Below are 24,284 nucleotides of genomic sequence, written 5' to 3'. Positions count from 1 at the left end.
TTTATTGCAGTCAGATTAGAATTACTTTCATAGTCTTCATTTGTGCAGGGGAACATGTTGGGGATGGGAAGTTTCAATGAAAGGATGCCATGGTGGTGATGAGTCATTATACTTTCATTACCTTTCCATTACTACATAAAATAAAGTGTATGCTCTTTTCTGGCTTCTCCTTTCCCATGTCAGGCTATGACGGCAGGTAATTCCCCCCAAATATTACTATCACATGCTTGATACCCAATACAATAGAAAACTTGAGAAGCAAAATGGTTTTTATGCCAAATATTAAAGCCTTAGAATTCTTTGGATTTAAAGTTTGAATATCATTGAAAAAATCAATTTAACGAAAAAAATTCATGTTGCATAGTTTATTGCAGAGATAAAATACTATCAGATTATTGTGGGAAATGATATGAATGAAATCACATCAATTGATGAGTAAATGCATAATTCAATTCAAGAATATAGTATGTACGATTGAAGAAAACTCAGATCTTAACAATGCAAGCTTAAAAATTAGGCTAAATTGATTCAAATGATGACATGAGTCAAACAAATATGTATCAAAATTTTAATGAAACATTGATGAATATACGTTTCAAATATCAATGTCACCTTCAGTTCTACTTATGGGAGGAATTTCTACCATGAATAAGGAAGTTGTCTCTTTAATGCTAGCATGCAAAATTAAGTTTCTGCACATTTCAACTCATGTAAGAATACATTATTCCTTCCCCTATAATTTGCAAGACATCCGCTTCTGGAGGACAGCCCACTGGTGATCACCAGCAAAAGATATTTGCAGTTTAATGTTACTTTTTACTCCCCAGGTCTGTTTATTCCATCTCGTTCGATGTCGTACTACCTGAAAATAGTGTGATTCGACAAATATCCTCGAATGAAATAGCTTGTGACTGCTAAATGTTCTTTTCGTTAACTCTCCCCTGGATAACTTCTCACGCCCCACACACATATACCTGTAATTATTCACGCCCCACAATCCGATAATTACTCACGCCATTAATCCGATAATTTTTAGGCAGGAGTAAGAAAAAACATGTTTTGATCCACCAAACTATAGTTAATGATGGAAAAAAATATTCTGAAGGCTGGATTGTTGGAAGCATAGCAGTCTTAACTCTTTTACGGCTATAAACCGTATGAACTATAAGGATAAAATAAAATATTAAATGTCGACATTAAATGAGCTTGTAATTTACCACGTACTTTATTTTAAGGTTCAAAGAGTTTCACGGGGATCGAGATGGTGCGGGGGCTGTCGTACTGGCTTCCCACCCATAGGGCCCGGGTTCAAATTCCGGCGGTGTTGAATATTTTCAGTGGTATCTCGATTCCTACTTAGCTTTGTGGAGGGCACTTTGAGTGAGTACGCCGTCCGTCGGATGGGACGTAAAGCTGCGGACCGCTTGGCGCCTTTCGTAAAGAGTGGACTGATCCCGACGCCGGGTTGTTCTCCACCCTTCATCCTTTCCTGTCCATCCCTGACGGCGCAAATGACCTCAGCTGTCGTTCGCCTCCCCTAAATACTACTACTACTACGTGTTTCACCGACTTGCGGCATAATCAGGTACAAGTTTAGTTCACATGCAGCAGTTGATTATCTCACTAATTCAATATGGACTTCAAACAATGCCACTAAGTGAAGCCTGAAATTGAAAGGTATAAAATATTAAAGTTTGAACAATACAGCTCAGCGGTAAACCTTAGTCGCGAAATCGGCAATTCTCCCAAGGCATCTCCCCGATTCATCTGAAACAGAATCCACTTCATAATCGCTCTTTTAATTTAAGGACAAAAGTTAAATGCTGAACTTATGGTGCTATGTGGTCGGTAGCATTCTGTGTTTCAAAACACGTGAGCTATAAGGATGAAGACAATTGAGAACATTGATGAGAGAGTTTTTGCTTTCTCTCACATTAGAGTTTTGTTTATTTTGCTTCTTTGTTACATTTTTGCCTTTTTAATAAGAAAGCAATGCATTAATTTTAGCTATCGAGCAAACATAATCCGCACAATTTCACCTGATTCCTTGGCGCGTAGTTGGTTACGTGCGTTCAGCGAACTTGTTCGTAACAGATGACGAAGTAGTGGGTACCTCTCTCAAGGTCAAGGACATTTCATGCCCACACTGCGTAATCTGAACGTATGTTTTCCGATTTTTCGTACAAAATAAATGGCCTGATTCGGGCTGATCGGCGTTTCAAAAATGCTCTGTTTACAGAAGCACACATCTGCCGTTAATGCCGAACTTCCAAGTAGCCATTGTAGTTTACTTTCGTAAAAAGAGAATTACTGCTTCCTCTGGGTGCAAAAATCGTGTTTTGCGAAATTTTGGCATCATATTTACGGGGTCCACACGGTTCTTTTTGTCATAATTCAATGAATTTCCTTAAAAAAATGCTGGCCGTCTAATCAGGCATTCGTGTAATACAAGTATGCTACCCTCTTCGGCGGACCGGAAATATCAAACCCGAAACCACCTACTTCGAGGTGCCAAACATTCTGCCCCGGTATTTAAGTCGAACACTGTGTTAGGAAAAAAAGCCATGACACTATTCAAGGGATTAGGACTTCTTTTGTTCCCAAAAAATGTTGTCTGACAAATTGAGGTCGTTGATTTTTTTAATCTTCGCGTTGCCCGAGACGAATTTTTGATTTTCCGACGGTGTACCGCCATTCCGAATCTGTTAAGGTCTCCCGCGCAGTTAGATCGTGTAATTGGAGATTTGGGTCATTAGGCTTCTTAGTTTTCTGCCCGCGGATAATAGAAAAAAACCTCAGTTTTCAAAGTAGAATAAACGTGCTTCATATATCGACATCGATTTATTTTGATGGAAGAATAGATTACGAGGCGGGAGTGAAACTGCATGGGAAATTTTTGGAATTTTATTTGCCCACTGAGATGTTGAAACTGTTTCACATGCTTCTGAGAATGCGTCCACAGTTACAACTCACTGAATACAGACTGTAGACGACGGGAATATATGTAATTCGTGTTCATGAAATTTCGGAGTCCGCCAGGCTTGAATAAGCTTTCGTAATATTTCTACGTCTTTTGCAATACACCCCCTGGCCGACTGTTTCAGGACATAGAACTTGTTATTTATTTGCAGTTTGCTCAAATGTAATGCATAAATCCTAAGCTATTTTTTGCTTAGTTCTTCCTAAAAATCTAACTTTATGAAATATGTAGTTTCACTTAAAATTTTGTAAACTATGAAATTGTTTAACCTGTAAGTTCCAACAAAGTGTTTTTCATCAACAAAGTTTTAAAAATATTTTACATACTCAACGCTATGTTTTTTAAACATTAAATACGAATAAAATCAGCAGTTGGTATTGCTCATATTGATGCATTAGTAAAAAAATCGTAAATTTCCTGAAATATGTTTATAACAACATGTTGAAATTCGGAAATTTCCACAAAAATTTATTTAGTGGCATGCCGCATGCAGGAATCATTCTTCAGTGTAAATTATTTGTGTCTCTGTTTTTATGCATATAAGAGGGGTGACCCAAAAATAACAAGAATGTTGTTATTGATTCTTTAGTTCTCAATATATTTACATTAAATTTTGTTCACCTTATAAGTATTCCCCATTGACCACAATGCACTTCTCCAAACGATGCTTCCATTGTTCGAAACATTTCTGTAATTCATCAATCGGGATGTCCTTTAGGCCTTCTAGCGCTTTTTGTTTTACCTCCTCCACAGTGTCAAAACGCTTTCTTTTCATGTCCCTTTTGAGTCTGGGGAACAAAAAGAAGTCACAGGGAGCTAAATATGGTGATGCCGTTTTTGTCAAAAATTGCATCATGGAAAGGGCGGTATGAGCCGGCGCGTTGTCATAATGGAAGAATCAGTCGCCTGTGTGCCAAAGATCTGCTCTTTTCTTCCGGATACTCTCCCTCAATCTCTTCAAAACCTCCAGGTAAAACTTCTGATTGACAGTTTGACCCGGGGGAACGAACTTCGGGTGCACAATACCTCTGCAATCGAAGAAACAAATGAGCATTGTCTTGATTTTTGATTTCACTTGGCGAGCTTTTTTTGGACGAGGAGAGCCAGCTGTCTTCCATCGGCTTGATTGCTGCTTCGTTTCAGGATCGTATCCATAGCACCACGGTTTATCACCAGTAATTACCTTGGAAAAAAATCAGGGTCCTCTTCGAGCTGATTTTGAAGCTCAAAGCATGCCTGAACTCGACGCTCCTTTTGCTCGTTAGTGAGATGGCGGGGGACAAATTTGGCTGCAACCCTTTTCATATGCGAATCTTCGGACAGAATCCTCTGCATTGAGCTCCATGACACTCCAGACATCTCAAAGAGTTGATCAATGGTTCTGCGACGGTCTTCACGATTGAGGGCATTGATTTTGTCAACGCTTTCATCAGTTCTTGATGTTGACGGGCGGCCTGAACGGGGCTGGTCTTCAATTGACATTTCACCATTTTTAAAACGTGTAAACCACTCATAGACTCTGGTTTTGCTTAGGGCAGCTTCCCCATAAGCAGTCTTGAGCATTACAATAATTTCCGCAACCGATTTCCCCAACACGAAACAAGATTTCACTGAAGCGCGTTGCTCTTGAATATCTGCCATCACGTTTTTCGCCGAAATGAAAAAAAGTAGTTTCACTGGAACAGCTCTCACAGATGGACCGATCCAGTCACAGCGACGGCGCTGCGCATATTGACGCAGGTGGCGTGAGCCTGACGTACGACCGGCCGAACAGAGGCTTCCCCCACTCTCGCTCCCCACCGCAGCCCAATTCCCTTTACTTTTGGGTCCCCCATGTATTTAGGTATTATACATTTTATGCACATATTTTGTCAGCTATTTACGGTGGGTATTTGGATAAGAGGCGCATAAGGAGTGTTTTTAGTAAAAATAAGAGCCAGAGTGAGAAATGATTGGACCATAAATGAATGCAGATTGGAAACATCTTACGCGTAAGAGAGTGAAAGAAGTGTGCCATTGGTTGGGAAAATTCAAGTACATCTGCATGAGAATCGATCAAATCACCTAGCAGATGTATGAGAGAAAGGCAAATTGCCCGAGAGGAGAAGAGATAGATCAAGAAAGTCAAGGATTAATATGGTTGACAAATTTCCCAAGGAGAGGAATATTAAATGTTTCAGGAACAGAAAATCATGTATGGAACAATGAAATAATGCAACTTATTCCACTGATATGCAATAATAGGTCAGTATAAAATCAGGAAATATTAAGTTAAATGGCTAAGAATGTCATGAAGGCTGTAGGCAATGCCTACCGTGAAAGGAACAGCATGAATAGGATATATACGTTCATGCAAATATTTTCGCTTCTATCCTCCAAGTGCTTCACTGAAAGGTTGTGAATGCTGGGCAATGTTATCTGATCACAACAATAATCTAGTCTTAAAGGCTATATGACTGGTGCCCATGCATAACATTTCGCCAGGGGGATCGCTGGGCCCGCCACAGAATGGGCATTACTTGCCTTAACTTCATATTTACGCGGCTATCATTAAGCAGGGGTGAAGTTATGCACTGCTGCTGAGAGGCTATACAGCGGACAATACTCTAAAATTGAATACGATACCAAAAAAGCTTTGAAGCTTGAATCGGAACGTACCGAAGCGCTTCGACGTGCATGAAACGAAACGAAAATCAGAAGGGGTACACGGGCCACCTCAAATGGCCTCTAGACTAATGAGAAAAATGGACGAGACTATATCTCCCCTATCCACTGTCGCGAACTGAACTTTGGAATTACGTTTGTGATCACTTAATATTCATATGCACAGGTACGAGTACGATATCTGTTCAAAAGTTATCGTGAATTTTGAATTTTCGCGGGTTACCTAAATTTGATTTTCGATTTTTTAGTGGCGTTATGTTGGTACTTATATCTATTACTTATGCCGAAAAGTTCAGTCATTTTGAATGTTCAGTTAATTGTTGACAGCAGTTTTGCTTGGATTTTGGCTTGTCTTCGATTTTTGCCTGTTCCAAAAAATGGATCAAAGAATCTGTATCAAATTTTGTGTGAAAAACGAAATTAAGCGCGCGGACGCATTCCGAATGTTGACTGTGGAGAAGCTACCTTGTACCGAAGCAACATTTATCGGTGGTACATAATCTTCTCAGAGGGCCGAGAAAATGTGAACGACGAAGAGCGTGCCGGATGCCCGAGCACATCAACAACAGACGAAAACATTGATGAAGTGAAGAAGAAAAGAGTATCGGGCAATCATCGAATCATCGTCAGAGAAATTGCTGAGGACCAAAACATCTCGATTGACTCGTGCCATTCGATTTTTACCAATAATTTGGGCATGACACGGGTCGCCGCGAAATTCGTACCAAAATTGCTCATTTCCGACTGATAACAGACGCGCTATGAAAACATTGCTAATGAGGTGTTGGACTCTGTCCGCTACGAACCAAATATGCTCCAGAGGGTCATAACTGGTGAAGAATCATGTCACGGGTCTGACGATCGGCCCGTGGTGGCCTCTTACTACCAAAGAAGTGCCCAACAGAAGCCCTACCCTTCTGTTGGACACCCCAAGCCAATAGATATTATATTCTAGTAGCTGTTTATAACCAGAGACATATGGATATCGTAGCTCGCGAATTTCCGAAGAATAAATGCATGATAAGAATAAGGGAATATATTTTTAAATACGTAATTATATGCTATTTTACTGCATTTTCTCCGGTAGTATCTCTCTCGATTTTGTCTCAAATTGCCAACCTTAATTCACGAATATGTTTATGATCAGTTTGCGAAAAAAATATTTTTTCTTAGAGCTTCGCTTGTCAGCGGGTTGTTTTTAATGAATTTGTTTGCTCTTAAAAGCAGATTATTTACAAGAGAAGTAAGAGGTGTTCTTGGGTATTAGTTTTTTTCTTTTGATTACACAGGAAAAGAGTGAAATTATTATCAGTTGACAAAATCGAAATAGTACCCTTAGTCTTGATTCCTGCTATACATTCCATATTCTCACTAAGAAATACTTGCACAGCCATGGATTTCTTCTCACTTCACTCGCAAATCTCCGAGAAAATTCGAACCCACTACTAATTCCGCGGGTGTGTACATAGTTCTTAAGCACGCCTCTCTGCAAAGCCAAATGCATCCTTCCTTTTGCACCTATTTCCGAACTAACTCCTTAGCACCCCTAGATCCTACTGCACTCTAGTCCTACTCTTCAGTCCTATTCACATTAATCCTAGTAGACTCTCTTCAACAAATTCATAGCATTTCAGGCAGTGGATTTCCCCTTTCTTTATAAATTGTGCTCAATCAGTCGAAAATTAATAAACATATGGTCATCATTGGTGAAAAAGGTTACAAGGAGATAACAGTTAACGAGGCTCGGGGGTTAAAAGATTCCCACCGAGCTGTTTGAGCTACATTATCTGCATTATCTTGATAAAAATGAATCACTTACCAAAATCAGGGTTTGTAAAATTATCTTTTAAAATTTTATTGTTTCAAGTAGCAATTCCATGACAACAGAATGGTACCGATTGGATAAAATTAAAGTTTATGTTAAATTGGCCAATTTATTAATAAAAATAAAATTGGAAAACAATTAGGTTTCACGTAATACATATGAGAGGCTAAATATGCAGACTGTTTCCCAGTGCTTTAGATAATATAATTGGCCATATTTTCGCCATTTATATTGAAGATAGCTAGATAGATATAAAGCTATATTGAAGATAGTGCCTCTCGCTCAAAAATTCGATCGATACCATTATGCCTGAAACAAGTGCAGTTTGCTGTTCTTCGTTCCAAAACACACCATCAGCGGACGTTCACTACATAACCTTTTTCTTCAATTCGGTCATGGCACTAATTCCGAAAAAATTAGGGTAAATATTTATAACTTTATGAATGATTATTTCTTATCTCTGATCAACAAGATGCTGTTTACTATGTTTGTGTTCGGTCGTCTCTTGTTTATACTTTGTCTTCAATTCGTATAGAAATAATAGATAGATTTTCAATAGTTGGTCTAAATGGGAATACATAACGAGATGTATTTTTTATTATATCGAGGGGTTTAATTGCAAACATGACCGAAATATTTTCCCGTCTCCTATTTTTTCTTTAAAGTAAACAATCATCAACTCGTGGGCTGGTTTGACGAGTGACGGTTGAGCAAATCCTATTTAGCCCCATGAGACGTATGAAATTCACACTAATTGCCTCCGATTTCCCATAAAGATGCCGCTCCAAAATATCTCTCAGCTTGGGTAAAGATGGATAGTCCAAAGTCACAGGGAATGGAATCCGGTCCCTTCAGGTTCGATTTACTTTTCAAAAACCCTCAAAATTCCGAGAATCGGTCAACATATGAGGAGTTTTTTTATGACTCGAGTAAATTGTAATTGCTGATTTAACCTTGAAAGTTAGCTATTCGAGGAAATCACGATTTCCGGTCTGAAGCTTTAGAATGTGTCTATACAACAAATGTTACCCTTGACATTATCATTTTTTCAACCCCATTTCATAATTTAAAAATAATTTGGATAAGTGCTATTTCGACCCGAATCGCTACATGACCCAAAAAGCTTCAATATGTCGTAGTTATTAAATAGAAATATGACAAAACATGGACTCAATTTCACTCGGAAAGCGCAAATATTTGCAACTGAAGCCCAGCTCAGGAAACACTTGGATGTAGGCAATCACTAGAATTACTGTGGAAATGTGCTCTTCGTTTCATGACCCAAATATCTCTAATGTAGCATAATTATTATTTTTAGAAACATGACAAGTACGAGTATGTCCTCGGTTTCCTTCAAAAACCTAGCGAGCGGAAAAATTTGTACCTGAAGCTCTTCTAAGACGGCACTTAAGTGCGTACATCCACTATTATTTCCGTGGAAACGTGTTCTACCACGGAGAAACGAACCCTGGCCATGAGCGTGGGAACCCGGGTCACGCAAGCACTTACCAGTGGTAACCCTGGTTGTCCTCTCCCCTCTCTTTGATTCTCCCGTCCACCTCTCGAATGCGGAGAGAAGGGAATTCCGTGTCGAAGGGGGGAATGGTGGGAGGGAATTTGTATAGTCCGGACCCAACGACGACTCACAACAACCTTTCCAAAATAGGTTCTCGGTCCAACCCTTCGCACCGGAAGCACGCTGGATGGACGATCGTCGTTTGTCGGGAGGGGGAGGTGGCGGAGGGGCGTGTCCAACAGCAAAGGAGAGAATGGAGGGCGGCGGCGGTGGTGACGCCCTCTGCGGGCAGGCGTCGAAGCGACCGCTGCGGAGAGCGCGCCAGGCAGTCAGTCAGTCGGGCGCCGAGGTTGGATCGAGTGGTACTACGGGAAGGGAAGGAACGAGGACTCGCGGTTGTTGAAGCCAAGCCGAAGAAGGGAGACAGGCCCGCAGCGGGACGTTAGAAGAGTGTCGTCGTCCTAGACACGACGCAAGCGTCAGCAACGCAACTCGTTGAGGATTTTTCCCTGGTGAGCATGGTGGTGCGCGGTGCGCGCTCCTTTACACCCTATTCCATACCCTGTGCAAGCCTCTACGAGAGCGCGTGGCATGGTGTACTAACGTTTTTAATTATGTAATCGGTGGAGGAAACTCATTCTCGAATTAGGAAGGGGTGATGATTTGAGGGGACTGTTAGCCCCAGATGGTACGTGCACTTGTGTCTACTATAGAGGCCGGATAATCAGGCTAAATTACACCACATGCGGCATATAGCTACACCATTCGTCAGCAAAGGATTTTTCACGAATCACCATGGTGCTGAACTCGGTTTTGCTGTCGTCTCAAATCGTGGGTGGGAAAAGCGAATATTTAAATCATTCAAGTCTGGAGAATCATGTTTCCATTGCTTTATCATAAGGGAGATGTAAACTGCCGATGTTATAGTAGATGTTCTAAGAATTAGAGATCTCTTTTGGGCCGTAATTCATCTTTATTGTTTTATATCTTTATAATATTAGTCTAGATTGCTCTCTTAATAAACTAGAGAGAGTCCTATCGTAGCTTCTCTAATAAGAGCTTCTTACCCCTCTTCGCACCATGTTGTCATCTGTCTGAACGTAGAGAATCCACTTTTATCTTCATCATAATTTACACCTTCTTCGATTGGTCACACATATTTACGATGCATCCTAAGTGTGATCTTACTTAAGCGATATGATGCGTCTCCTTCAATATTTCACAATAAGAGTATTCGTAGCATTCGTCTAGTGAAGCCTATACCCTGTACCTCGGCTCTAATTATTCATCTAAGGTACTTGTATATCTTTGTGAGAGATTACTGGAAGGAGTCGAAATTACTTGATTCGAGTTACTGAATCCGATGTCGACTTTTTCACATGCAATGATTTTTTCCCATTTATTTGACTCCAACTTTCATTACTGTGTATTTTTTGTATTAAATTTTAATTGTTATTCTTTACTCTAGCTTGAAATATTGTCTGAATTGCAAGGGAGTAATTCGTATTTTCAAAGCCCAAAAAAAAAGTTTATTAAACATTTTTTAAGATTCAACATGAAGAAACTGGTTCGGCGGTCGTGCAATTGGCGACATCTCAGATCAGAAATTGATTAAAATCGGGTTCTAATACAGAACAGGTTAAAAGGTTTTTCTTCCAGAAAAACCTACTAAACTGTTCCATTTATTTATTATGAAAACTTTTCTCCATTTTTTGCGGATACATTTACACCTGTTTTCGTGGCTAAATTGTGCAGGTGAACAGCATAATATCGGTAATTATTCTAATTGGTAATGATCAAGAAAATTTGAATTTCTTTTCATAACGTTGGAAGGGCGGTTACCAGGAATTATTTCGAATGTATTCACTCAATGGAATTTACTATTAGTTAAAAATGTACTTACTGAATGGGTACATGCACCTGATGATGTCGCCCATGCGTCAAAGCCGATAGTACCGAAATAAATTTAATGTGAACATTACAAAATTTACTCATTCCGAGATGATGAATTTTTGCCAAAATGGGTCTGAGACTATTGACTTCATGGAGGTTAAGTGGTGGCCTATCTGTTTTCCTACTCGATCGGCTATTCAATTACCGGTTTCCAATCTCGTTGAATTCGAATGAGTTCATAATCGGTGAATCTTTTATGTGACTAAATTCACTGATGGAGAGGCAAATACGAGTATATATCGTATATAGTCTTGAGTGCAAGAAAACGGGTAGAATTTATTTCTAAAATCTCTCCCTCGTTATTTCTCCGTGCAGAACGAAGACCAAGTTACAATTACTCTTTAAAATACAAGTGTTTCCATCAAAAAGGCTCACATTTTCCATTCGCAGAATCCGGCCGTTTTGTCTCTCGACGAGCGAACTTAACGGAGAGCCTTCACGTGGGGATCGAGATGGTGCGGGAGCTAACGTACTTCCCACCCAGAGGGCCCGGGTTCAAATCCCGGCGGTGTTGAATATTTTTCAGAGGAATCTCGATCCCTACTTGAGGTGCTTTGTGGAGAGCACTTTGAGTGAATACGCCGTCCGTCGGATGGGACGTTAAGCTGCGGACCCCTTGGCGCCTTTAGTAAAGAGTAGGCTTATGCCGACGCCGGGTTTCTCTCCACCCTTCATCCTTTCCTGTCCATCCTCTATGGCGTAAATGACCTCAGCTGTCGGTCCCCTCCCCTAAATACTACTACTACTGCCTTCACGTGTACTTCTAAAGAACCCGAATCGAAACATAACTTACAGATTAAAAAATGAGGATATAATGAGAGTTGGTGCATACCTCCTCGATACATTGGATCGACCTCAACTCATTAGATCAATAGCCTCTTTGCATTCCTTATCCTTTTGTGCATTTTTGAAACTTACAATTCTCAGATCCCTCTCGATTTATCCACCAATACATGCCCCTTAGCCTCCCCCATAGTGCCAATTTAATCAGATTCGCCTCAAATAGTGAGTGTGTCTTATTTAGCTAAATACACATTTCTACAAATGTGGCCTAGTACTTCAATACACGCCAAAGCTATTTCCTTTGACTACTACGTGCTCTTCACGCCCACCTGTCATTTTCTCCGCCCCATTTAATTTTTCATTCCAGCCTCGTAGTAATTGATGTTCTCCTCCAGGCGAATTGTTTTTATTGTATTGATTTAAAAGCAAATGATTTTATACCTGCTTTCCTTTCTGATTTGTTCCATCACCCATCCCTCCGTACCCAAAAATGCTCTGGATGATTTCAGAGAGTGTTTAAAAACTCGTTCCGCTGTAAGAGAGAGAGGTAGAAGGGTGAAATGAGAAAGAATTTCCATTGAAATGAAACTTTGAAATGCGTTGAAATGAATTATCCCAGAAATTACGGGCAGCGGAATTTGAGGAGAAAAAGTAAGGTTCTAGAAACGGAATTTCGTCGAGGATCAGTTTTTGTATTAAATAGGTTCTTTCATAATTTGCAGTTATCCCCCACGTGGGTCAGTGATTTAAAAAAACAAAAAAAGAGTGATGATTGTTATTTATTTTCCTGGCTGTGCCATATTGTACCTGTATGAATAGTAGAAACTGATTGAAGCTTTCCTCAAAACTTATTCAAGCTACATCGGGACATTTTTAGGTCAGCCAACTGTAATTAGTCTTAGCCATTTTGATTGTTTAAGCGGTATGTAGGAAACTGTGTTGTATCTGAAATGCTTGTTTGTTGTGAAGGTATAAAACGGACTCCGGTAGTCGTAATTTATTTTTCCGTTTATTCCGTTGTAATGCACTGCGTCCATACCTTACGCGTGAATCGAACTGTCAACCTCGAACTTCGACGGTGATCGCGTCATCTACCTAACTTATCGAATCGGCAGCCTACTTTATGCTGATTGCCAGTTTGTTATGTAGATCAGGATTGAAAGATTTTTTCTTTTCAAAAGTCCAAAACAGTAGCAGTTTGAGGAATGCTATTTGAATTTTCTATTTTATTGCCATGCCACTGCAATCTTCTCTCGGGTTGTCTCTTATATTTTGAGTATTACCGCTTTATCAAGTTACATGTGCATAACTATAATCTGTAGTAATTTTCCTGATGGGTCAGTTTTATTCCTTTGCATGGTCTTGCTGTAAGCGAAAAATTATAAATTATCACCGTCATAATTTTAGTTTTATTAGGTTTTTTTAAGGAAACGACATCCACTCTTTGGGAAGTTTCTAAGTTGGCTCAATCAATAAAATACGCACAGTAGCGGTTTTATGTAGGTGACACTACGCTGATGGAGGCTCTACATCGATTCTCTTTGAACCTTTCTCTGAAGCGGAGGAAAAATTTGTGAGGTCTAAATTTCATCGTCTAATGCGCGCGATTTCAGATGTCATGACATTGGCGACGGAGAATTGTTGGTTTGGAAAGACAATGGGGGTATTCTCACGCTAAAGACTGTTTTCAGAGGTGGGTGCTGGTGGTTTTATACTTTAAACCAGCCCCTACTGTCGACAAGATGTTTTCAGGTAATAGGTTTTCATTTATTGCCAACCGCCAGATCGGGCGTTAAACTCTCCGCCTCCTGAAACGCTTTTAGGCTAATTTTGACCTTGAATTATTACTTCTATTGCACGCACATCCATCCTGAATGAAGAAAATTATCTGATCAAATGAGGTCCTAGCAAAATAAAATAAAGCTCCCGCCCGATGAACTTTCACCGTGGCCTTCACCTCCGCTGTGGATGATCTTGACCCTATTAGTTTCTAATTAAAACCCTTGCCAGTTGGATGGTGGGCACGGTTTAATTTTTAGTATTTCACTCTAGGACACACGCCTTTGTAGGTGTACACCTGTGTATGCACTATGTAAGACTTAACGAATATTACATACAATTTAGGTATACCACTAAAGTATTCGAATATTCTCAACCACATGAAATGTTACTTCGGTTATGAGGAAGATAAATAAGTGCGAAAAAGTTTTATTGATTGGGAAAGTGGATGCAACTTTTATGTAACTAGGAAGTGAAGGAATAACATAGCTAAAATGATATATTTAGTTGAAAATTATTGCAAGAAGTATGATACAGATCGTTGATTTCTCTGTGATAGATAATGTTGGAAGATAAAATATTGACACTTAAGTTTCTGCTGTGGTTGATGCCTTAATTATAAATATTGAAAAGAGAAATACAGTGTACTTGGGACGCTTTCTACGGATGGGACTCGGAGAATAGCAAAAAATATGGATATATATTTCTAGCAATATGTCTTATTCACAGATTAAAAGCCACTTTTACTTCTTATTTCTCTAAAAAGCTGCTTAATACCTAATTATCTTTTAGTATATTTTAGTTTACTATGTAAGAAATTAAATACAGTTTAAAAAAATATTTTGTAAATAACAAGCAAATAGGAGAATACAAGAAGACAATCCCAAATAATTGGCTCAATTATGCTGAACTTTGAGCTGAATTACACCTTATTTTGATATGCTATTGATTCATTTACCTCCAAGATGATTTAAAAAGTCAAACTCTACCCTCACCATTTCGAGTATTCCAATCGAAGTGGCTAATATATGTATTAATCCGTCCATCCATTTGCATCTATCATTTCCTGAATATAAATTGTATCCACGCTATGATGTGAATTACAATACCAGTTTAACAATTGATATATTACAGTCAGATCGGAGGCTATAAGAAACCACCATTGCCATTAGAACGCTAATTTCATTAAATTTTTTCTATGTACCATCGTTTCTGTTAGAATACTGACCTATCGTATGTTATATTTATTGATTAATAATTAGAGGATAACCAAACTTTTTTCGAACGATATCTTTACAGATACACGAAACATTTCATGACGAAAAAAAGGTACAGTCTCTCAGGATCAAGTATAAATGTTCTTTTATGCTAAGGCATAGGCCATCTTTGCATTACCATCTCTTATGGCAACTATGAGATCCTCTTATTCAACATCTGTCTAGCTATGCGGACGTTTAAGTCTCTTTATTCGTCGCGCATTGAAGTCTTTTTTTTTTGGTGTTTCATTGCGGGTTAGTCACCGGCGGTGCAATCCGGCGGGATAAACATGACGAGTTTACTCTTCTCTCCTTCCAAAGGATGGAAAGGGGCGAAATCAATAACTATAAGAGACTTGTGCCACGAGGCTTCCGCTATGATTCCTTTGCCGAGTTTGCAAAATTTGCTCTTTGCGCCTTCGCAATTTTTAGCAAACGTCGCAGATCTCCTTTGAGACTTATATAATTATTTGATTTGTACATTTAAAATTAATAAATTATATTATTAATATATTAATATTAATATATTATATATATATATATACATATATATATATACATATACATATATATATATATATATATATATATATATATATATATATATGATTGAATTTTAAAACTATCTTAGCGCGGAATGAGTACGAGTTTATATAATATTTACGACCACACCACAAAAATAATTTTCACTTAAAATAACAGGTTAGGTTAGATTATAATGGAAAGAATTACTAGCAGTTCAACCGATACTATTATTAGTATTTTTTTTGGTAGAAAACATATTTTAGAATATTAAATTAAACGGCTGTTTATACCTCTCAGGATCATTCAGGAGTTTTCAGTTCTATCTGACTATATACATTCAAAAAGTAATAATATGGATTACGAGATGTTTTTGGTTGTATTAGGCAAAACTTTTCTCTTTCCTATTATACTTAAAGTGATCATCGTCAGTTTTTTTATGATTTTGTTACATTGAATATGTACACCTAAGAAAATCTGGGTCAAGCTCGGCTCCTGGAGTGGGAATGTAGCCATTAGTCGTCAGTGTAAGGGGCCACGCTAACCGTCGAAGCAGCAAACTGATATATTTTAGGGCGCGCCGACAGTTATGCCCTTCGCACGGCTCGATCGTGGTCAAAACGAGAGAATTCTCGCGGATTCTCTTCCTATTGTGTTCACGCGTTCATTTTTCCGAAAATGAAAAAAAGCGCGTGCGTGTCAAACTGATGACCATGCTGGCCGGCCGCCTGCGCAGGAAGTTGTGGGGAAGAAAGGGGTTCGGGGAGGGGAAGGGATTGGTGACGGGTGAAGGGAGTGAGTGGGTGCGATATATGGGTGGAATGGGCGGGCGCACAGACGGATGAGCCCGAGATGACCTTAGCAGGCAGTTTTGACGGCAGCAAAGCCTCTCACTCCAACACCCAACACTGGCGCTCTCCCTTCCGTTAATAAAAATGTAGAAATGAGGCATATGCTTTTTTTTTGGACGAAACAATGGGATCTCCTCAAGGCGTTCGTAAGAATGCCAATTCTTTCATCTTGCGGAAACTGTGGGCACATCTCTGTGCCCTATCGGAGTGCGGAGACTTATCATAATTTAAGTAGTGGGAGGTGGTAGGGAAGAGAATTGCATTGAGTGGCCGTGGCTGAGATCGCCCTGGGCTCAAAAATGGGTTTGCCAATGCCCGTGACCCCAAATCGGACTCTGAAATGGAAAAAAAGCGACCCTCAAGGTGGACGTGTAGCTATAGTTGTGACTTTTTGGCGGTATGAATGAAAAGTGAACGTGCTCGGGAATTACTCTCACAGAAAACCCCACAGGAAGTCAGGGAATAACATAAAGGGCTGGGGGGTTTCAGTAAAATTAGTACGGTAATTTGAATTGAGTATTAATATTTACATTTGTGGGATCTCTAAATGAATGCTTTTACTTTCAAGTTGCGGTGGGAAGGTCAAGGCCGGTAAGGAAAATTCATTAGAATATTTAATTTGTCTGTAGACCAGCCGTTTTTATTTCAAACCGAGTCAGTCCCAATCTAACCTATGGATTACTAAAACAATGGTCCCCTTTTCATATTCTTTTGAATTTTAAGCGTGTACATACTGGAAATAAGAAAAATGAGTAAAAAGAATAACAATTGCTAATCATCAATGGCACTCAAAAATCCACTTCCTTTACTCCTGTAGTACTTTTTGTGTACTCAAGTTAGTGTAATTTTTTAATCCTCCTGACTCTGATATTTTCTGCACTTGTCATGATAGCTATTCCAATATTTTTTTATGGTTCCATAGAGTCAATTTGCGTTTGTAGCTTAATGATTATTGAAGGCATGATAATACTTCCGGGAAATTCATTTTAAATGAAATTAGAAATAAATTTCTATTCCCCGTAGTTTTTTTTACGGTGCTCTCATTGTTGTATAGTTCTTAGCAGCTGCCTAAAAGTAATATTTCTTGGCACCCATGTTGGGCCGATTTTCGTGGGTATTGGGTAATTTAAAAGTTATTTATCAATCAAAATTCCTTTGGTAGGAATTTACTCTTGAATGAATCTTATAATCGCCAAGCTTATCGCTTTACCTGCAGTAGTTAAGAATATATAGACTTTGTGAATATGTGATCGCTCCAGGGCAGTTTAACAGTTATCTCGTGAGATTTTGGTCTCGTATTTTTCTATCAAAAGTCCAAGCATTTTAAATTTGACGGTAAACGAGAAGTGGAAGAGGGGAAAGGAAGAGAAAACAACTGTATTCACTCACTGCACGTCAAATATGATGAAACCTCCGATAAGCAGCTTAATAACCAACAGTCACGGTCAAAAATATGGCGGGAAAAAGAGGTGAAAGCCACAATTAAATCAGAGTGGGAGCGGTTTATAAATTTTGAAAACATAATAAAATATAAAATTGTACTACGGAGCATATGAATTCATTCTCAGAATATAAAAATGAATGATAGGATAAAGTACGTGCATTTCAGATGCGAATCTATCCATTTAAAACCAGGAAAGAAGATTATTTTCCCAGGTGATGTTAAATTGGAAATCTGTGGCTAAAAAATGATGTATCGTGAAGAAAATGCAGAATTCGAAAAATATTTTTCGAATTGTATCGTATTCGAATATCGACGTGTGTTTATGCAAAGCCTTACTTATAATAGAGGATGTGGTGGCCCAGTGAGTAGAGCGTTTGATTACTGATTGGAGGACGAGGATTCGAATCCCGGTGAAAACTTTGGAAGCCCTCGGACTCACCCAAGCTTTGTGATTTTTCGGGTACCAGGTCTTCCTGGGAAAAGAACTGGCCTCCCTAATTACCCTCGTGTGTGAATTTCCCTCGCCGTCGGGCTGAGTATTGGGTGAGCTCTGATTTAATCTCTCTAACCGACCTTCGGGTTGATAACTGTGGTTTTTATTTATAAGCTCACTGTTTATGGTTTTAGGGTTTTAAATACCGCAAATCTAATGTACAGGCACCTTAAAAATAGCTATTTGGAAATTCATCCGGTTTCTGGGTAGGTATTTTATTTTACGAAACATGCAGTCATGAAGTGAGCGCACATAATCACTCAGCAGCTGAAATCGAGATATTACTATTATTAAAAAAATTCCATCTATGCTATCCGAGGTTATCTAAGCTCACTGCATTACTGAATTTCGAGCATAACCTCTCAAGACTCGGCGGCGTAATAAATACTAAAAAGTTCTAGTACATAGGACTTGACGTTCTGCACAAAAAATATGAAACCTTGAGAAAGCCTAGTGTGAACCTTTATAATTAGGCTTTTGTTAATGGTTAAGATATACACGGAATATTCTAATTCTATACGCAATATCTTACCATGGCGCGAAAATTTGTCGAAGTCAATTTTTAATAACATGCTTGAAATTTAATAGTCTTCAAGCATGGAAAACAATTCATTGAGAGCATTAGGATACGTAAATTATAACTTATATGGCCTTATAATTTTCTTGCATCTGGTAGGAATTTCTTATTTCTTTCAGTCGATAATATTCTAAAGCTTATACGTATGTTATAAGACTACCGTAAATAATTATTAGTTCATCAGCAAGATTGGAGTTTTAGATGGGATGAAAACCGTCGCAGAAAAGCGTGCACAATACCCCGAAGAAAATTAGCATTTATAAGACCTATTTCACATATAACCCTTTGCATTCGGTTTAATCATTCTATAGCTCCACAAACTCCATACCTGCTTTCATTCCGTCCATACTCCCTTCTTTTAGTCCATGCCTTATCCTTTCACCCGTACCAACTCTCGTACCAACATTTCCTTTCCTCTTTTCTCTCGTACTAACATTTTCCTTTACATCACACTCCTCTTCGTTATATCCTATTACTTTCCCATATCTCTTTCATCACTTTTTACTTCCTCACGTGTCATGCAGCATTATCTCCGCCTACGCATCTTCCTTTGCTCTCTTAGAGTTAATCTATTGTCTCCATTCTGGTCCATGCTCACATCACAAAAAGCCTCCATTCCTCTTGCCTCAGAAACCCAGACTTCGGATCCATCCAAGGCCCCAAATGAAAAATTTCACTCATGTTCTTTCTTAATTTGATTTCAAGATGAGGAATCAAATGATTGGGGGCTAAATTGAAGAATTTTTCCTTTTACTGGAGTAAACTCCCTGTATTTCACACCCTCTCCTTGGTATACATGTATACTTATTTAGTTGACGCCTTTTTACCTAATATGCATCCTTTCTGGTAGTCGGTTCTTATGTCTTCTATGAATTGTTTTATCTGCTATACTTGGTGCTATTCTAAATGGATGCTTACGTAGCCTACCGGTATTATATATATTGTGTATTTTAGTTTTCTTATAATCCGTATCCATCCCGTACTTTTTACATTTATTATATAATGCACTTAGCAGTTCGCAACTTTAACGATAAATGCTATACATATTTATCCCGTTCTATTATTGTTCTTAGTATATATTTTGACACTTTGCATTTTCATCCTATTTTGAAGCCGAAATTTTCCTGCCCCTTAGTAGTTATTTTGTATCTTGGGATTCCAACACCGAAGACATATTCCTTTTCTATAACCAAACTTACATATACTACCTTGATCAAAAAGTTCCCGGAATAACCACCGTGTGGCGCTCCCATCGTTCCGATTTGAGTTCTGTTTTTTTTGTTAAATTGGTACATCTGTTGTTGATATTCCCTTTAAATCTTAGTGTCATAACTTGACATTTGCAAAAGTTACGTAGCCAAGAGTACATCTATCTCTGTGTGTGTTGGCGATTTTTTACAATTGCAGAAATGGATTTAAATTTGCAACAACGAACTTGTATTAAATTTTGCGTAAAAAACGGATTTAGTGGCGCACGGACGTTGGAAATGTTGGAAAAGTGTTTCGGCAACGATTCTCTAAAAAAACGGTCGTTTACCAGTGGCACGAGCGGTTCAGAGGTGGTCGTGAGTCAATCGAAGATGATGAACGCAGTGGCAGACCATCGAAATCGAAAGTCGATGAAAAAATTGATAAAGTGAAAGAAATGTTGGTCAATAACCGCAAATTAACCATCAGAGAAATAGCGGAGGACTTGAACATTGCCTATGGATCCGCCCAAGACATTGTGGTTAATGATTTGGGTTTCCGTCGTGTAGCAGCAAAGTTGGTGCCAAAAGACCTCAATTTCATGCAAAAAAGAGACCGTGTTGACGTCGCAAAAGACATGATTTGCGAGGCTGAATCCGATCCCACATTCATCAAAAGGATCATTACTGGAGACGAGACGTGGGTTTATGAGTACGACACGCAATCCAGACATCAGGCAAGTGAATGGCGTTCACCAAATGAGCCGAGACCAAAAAAACCACGTCGTTTTCAGTCAAAAAAGAAGGCAATGCTGACGGTTTTCATGGATTACAACGGTGTAGTGCATCATGAATTTTTGCCAGAAGGCCAGACAGTAAACAAAGAGTATTATTTGGGCGTTATGAGACGTTTGCGTGAAGCAATTCGCCGAAAGAGACCAGAAATGTGGGCAGAAAACTCGTGGATTTTGCACCATGATAACGCACCGTCGCACAGTGCTATCATTATTCGTAATTTTTTGACGAAAAATGCAACAAATACCATCCAACAGCCACCGAATTCACCTGATTTGGCTCCCTGTGACTTCTTTCTGTTCAATCGAGTTAAAAAACCATTACGGGGAACGCGTTTTAGCAGCCGAGAGGAAGTAATGGAAAAATCGCAGGAAGCACTGATGGACATACCGAAAACCGAATATAAAAAATGTTTCGAGGATTGGATCAAGCGCTGGCATAAGTGTGTTGCAGTCGATGGGGATTACTTTGAAGGGGACAATATAGATTTAGATGAATAAACTTGTATTTTTAATTTTCTGAATAAATTCCGGGAAATTTTTGATCAAGGTAGTATCTTGTGCGAAAGTCTCCTTCTTTCCCCTGATGAAGGTGGTCTTGCCACCGAAAATTTTGAATACGTGTGTGTCCTTTTAATATGTTTTTATGTATTTCAATTGTCGCGGCAGTCCAGGGGTAGAGCGTTCGACTACTGACCGGAGGGCCCGGGTTCGATTCCCGGGAAAAACTCTCTGAGCTTTGTGATTTGTTGGAGTACCAGATCTTCCTGGTAAACCATAAACCGCTCAGGGAAAGGAACTGGCTCCCCTACCTTGATATGTGAATTTTATACGCCTAATAGGTCTTGGCACTAGGTGAACTCTACCATCACCTACTGAACCCAACTTCGGGTTGATTGGTGTTTATCTATGTGTGTGTGTGTATATATATATATAAATATATATATAAATATATATATATATATATATATATATATATATATATATATATATATTATTAGGTAATGTACCGTTTAAGGTAGGTTTTAGGATGGACACAACTACCAATTAAATTTTGTGAATCCCAACAAAACAAAATCCAGCAACCTAGTGTACATCAGGTCCCTCTTCATCTCTGAGTACTTTCTTCCTCCCTTCATCCCGTCCAACATCCTTATCCTGTTCCTTCCCTTTCCTCGTTTGACTAACATTCTCCCCTCAATTACAGTCTTCAACATCCCCTTGCCGGTCAATACCCCCTTCATCCACTTTTCCTGCCTCCATAGGATTTCTCCCAACAAAACCCTCTCTTCGCCCACCATACCAAGTACTTCCTCATTTGTTTTCTTCTCTGTCCATTTCACCTTCCCCATTCTTCTCCAAACCCATATTTCAAAAGCCTCCAGTCTACGTCTATCCTCCTGCTTCAATGACCACGTTTCCGCAGCGCACATAGCTACGCTCCATATCAAGGTTTTTACGAGTCTTTTTTTAAAATCCTTAATCAACGTCCCTGTCATTAACTCCCTTCTCCTTGCAAAAGCCTCTTTGCCCAGCGCAATTCTTCTCCTTACGTCTCTACTACTTTGACCGTGTTGGTCCAAAACACTTCCGAGATAGGTAAACTGTTCTACCTGCTCTAGTTTTCGCCCTCCTATTTTAATGTTTAGCTTAGCCTTTCTTTAATCGCATACCCTTTGTTTTATTAATATTGATTCTCATCCCATGTCTATTGCACTGAATATCTAATTCAATCAGCAATGCTTGCAACCCCTTGGCTGACTGACAAACTAAAGCTTGGTCATCAGCAAACCTAACTGATTTTACGAATTCCCCGCCCACTTTCATTCCTACCTCCAGTTCTTCCCATGCCTCTTTGATCATTTCCTCTGCATACAGGTTGAACAGCAACGGTGATAATGGGAAACCCTGCCTTTCACCTCTTCCTAACACTGCCCATCCGGACTCCCCGTTCACCACTCGCACCTGAGCAGACTGAGGCATGTACAGGTTGCGGATTAGCCTCCTTTCCCTCCAATCTATTCCTATTTTCCGCAATATACTCATTAGTTTTTCCCAATTCACTCTATCAAACACTTTTTCGAAATCTACGGAACAGACATCCAGGTTAAAATACAGAAATACATCCTCATTGTATTTTATGTTCCTCTCGATTAATTATCTCATTACTGTAATGGCATCACGCGTACCTCTTCCCTTCCTAAACCCAAACTCATCATCCCCTTAGGAATCATTTGCCCTACTCTCTATCCTTTTGGTGATGATCCTGAGAACAACTTTAGTTGCGTGGGATATCAAACTTTTCGTCCTGTAGTCCTCACACGATGTAGCCTTTACCTTTTTCGGAATAGGAACTAACACTGATCTCACAAAGTCTTCCGGCTAGATTCCCTCCTCATAGATTCTACGAATCAGCCCATTATGAACACGGTAATAAACTCAGTATATATAAATTCCAAGAAACTGTGGGAGATGCCGCAACAATACCTTCCAACAGTGCTAAGTGTGCATTACAATACATCAATTTCAGAGTGTAAAAATCATATCCCTTGACAGGGATTCAAACCCTGATCCCGCAATGCTCGCCCGATATATATATAGGCGAATGATTTATATATATATATATATATATATATATATATATATATATATTTATTTATTTATATATATATAAGTAGAAGTAGAAGTATATCAGATATACAAACAGAAATAATTTGCACTGCATTCAATGTAAATTAGTTCTAAGAATAATCTTCCTTTTCCCTTCCTGAATCTCTACTATTTTAATCATCCTCTTTATTTCCTGACACTAATTTTACATATAATAAATAAAGGAAACTGAAGGTCACCGTTTTCCAGTTATTCGGCTGTTTATTTTATATAGCTTAAAATACTCAGGAAATTATAATTCTGTGATTTGAATTTTCGGGCGTCGGCCTAATTATATTTATGGTTCACCAGTGTGTATGATAACTTTGTTTGCAAAACAAGATGAAAGAAGCATAAAAAAATTTTGATCCTGTAATGAATACTATCTGATTGTGATTTAGTGAAGTAATTATTGTGAACGTTGTTCTATTTGCCTGTTCTTATCTGTAGTTTTTCCTGCGGGAAGCGGAAACCTATTTGTAAAATTAATATTTATTTCAGAGGAAAGCTATTATAAATTACGATGCAAAAATTTGTAGAATTTTAACATCATCATAGCTCGAGTGCGCCATTCTCTCAGTTAATGTTTGCTTAAAGTGGTTTCTTTGGAAAGGAATAATTTTGTCTCCCAATCTTTGAGAGAAACCCCATAATTATTTACGTTTACTGATTGAAATTCATTTCATTCTTCACGGTTCTTCAAATTATCTCTTTCCATGCTTAGTGTATCATCTGTACGGACAAAAGAATTAGACAACGGGTAAGAGAACAGCAGAAAATAGCTGTGGATTTGATTAGAATTCTTTTGAAAAGATTAATTGTGTTGATATAAAGTTTAAATTAGCAGACACGTGATTCCCACGCATTATGTGTATACAGCATACCAATTGTTACGCGTTCAATACCCGCACTAGGATATATAATCTTTTGTTGAAATGAGTGTGGATGAGATATTCTCAGGAACCGAACAATTAAAATTTTGTGGGAGAATCCACTCTGCTACGTCTACCA

General features: G+C 38.8%; 1 protein-coding gene across 1 annotated transcript in view; it reads left to right on the top strand.

The window, feature by feature from the left end:
* Positions 1-9,370: 9,370 nt before the first annotated feature.
* The window catches only part of LOC139695273 (uncharacterized), a 38,050-nt gene continuing 23,136 nt past the window's right edge, over positions 9,371-24,284 (top strand). The window contains exon 1 of the mRNA XM_071593968.1: positions 9,371-9,497. The gene's annotated coding sequence lies outside the window, so the exon portion shown is untranslated. The remainder of the gene's footprint in view (positions 9,498-24,284) is intronic.

The sequence above is a fragment of the Hetaerina americana genome, unplaced genomic scaffold, assembly GCF_022747635.1.
Source record: "Hetaerina americana unplaced genomic scaffold, ioHetAmer1.1.p SCAF_6, whole genome shotgun sequence".
Classification (NCBI taxonomy): Eukaryota; Metazoa; Arthropoda; class Insecta; order Odonata; family Calopterygidae; genus Hetaerina; species Hetaerina americana.
Note: the sequence above shows the minus strand (reverse complement) of the source record. Positions and strands in the feature narration are given on the sequence as shown.